Source organism: Trypanosoma equiperdum (assembly GCF_001457755.1).
Source record: "Trypanosoma equiperdum strain OVI genome assembly, contig: ctg_1417, whole genome shotgun sequence".
In the NCBI taxonomy this organism is placed as follows: Eukaryota; Euglenozoa; class Kinetoplastea; order Trypanosomatida; family Trypanosomatidae; genus Trypanosoma; species Trypanosoma equiperdum.
The window spans coordinates 31,257-32,692 of record NW_027123413.1 but is presented as its reverse complement, the minus strand read 5'-3'; positions in this window follow the sequence as shown (position 1 = coordinate 32,692).

Here is a 1,436-nt window from a genome sequence, read left to right as displayed (position 1 = left end):
TTTTTTTTTCCATTTTTCATTGTTGTTTTCGTGTTGTAGTAGTCGTTGTTATTATTCGTACCTCTCTGAGAGAAGAGAAGATGTAACGGAGCAAAAGAAACGACTCTTAACAAGTGAACTAAGATATAAAAGAATTTTTTAAAAGAAGAGAAGAGAAGTTGAAACTACACTCTTAAATGTTGAATGAGAGAAATGGGTGACATATAGAAAAGGGAAATGGAAAGAGAAGGGAAAGATAACTGCGCCACCATTATTTGTGAGCACAACATCTCCAGTCACCCGAATTTGTGTGTGGGGCGGGAAGTGAAAGTCGCTTGGCGAGTGATTTTCTTCCCTCCGTGTTTACACACACACACACACGCATATGTATATATATATATATATATATAGGTGTATAGGTGTATATGTGCTACTGCTTTTTGTTTTCTTTTTTTTTTAAAATGTTATTCAGTTTTCACAAATCTAACAGGATGAGTTGAAGTTTGTTTTCGTGTTTAACTTCTCTTGATGGAAGTGTCGTGCAACACGTTTGACCACTGCGAGGTGAGACCCGTAGTTAAATGATGAAAGCAGTTATTGTTGTTGAATGATCTAACATGGACGGCATAAAAACAACAACAACAAAAAAAAAGAAACAAAAAAGAAGTCGAAAAAAAAAGTGTAGTAGGTAGCGCATATTGAGGTGCTAGTGTTCTTCTTGTCCAAATTGTTCGTGATTTCTATTGTTTTTGTTTTTTTTCTTTTTTGTCTTGCTGTTGTTTTTCATTTGTCTCTTTTGTTGTCTTTTTTTCTTTTTTGCAACTGCTTCCCACTTTCCTTTGCTGTGCCGCCGCAGGATATGTTACTTCTCTGGAATGTTAACTTGAAGAGGCGCAATAAAAAAAAAAGAAGAAATGGAAAGTGCTGAGATGATGCAAATATGAGGCCGGGGAGATAGCTATGGGGAATATATGTGAAATAGGGGATGGAGGAACAAAATCGAACAAAAAACAAAAACAAATTAAATACATAAATAAATGAAGTGGAGAGGTTAAAAATCGAAAATTAGAGGGGAGAAGGAGAGAAAAGGGAAAAAATAAAATGAAGTGAGATGAAATGAAATGAAAAAGAAAATCAAAGGGAAAAGGAAGGGGGGCTTCAGCCTCTTGGCGCAGTTTTGAAGTGCCTTCATTTGATTTGCTTGGGTGGTGCTGCTCCGCAACTGATCCCCTGCGGCCCCCTTTTGCTATACTTCTTTCTTTTCTCATTTTGTTTTTTTCTGTGTAACGGGAAGTCTTCTTTTTTTTTTTTTTGCGTTCATTTGCTTTTTTCTTCTTCTCATTTCTACATTTGTGTTTGTCCATGCTGTTTTCCTCTCTTTTATTTCACCTCAGTCACTTACCCCCTTTCGTCACTTGAGTTTTCAGTCTTGTTTTCCATTTCGTGTTGAATTGTTG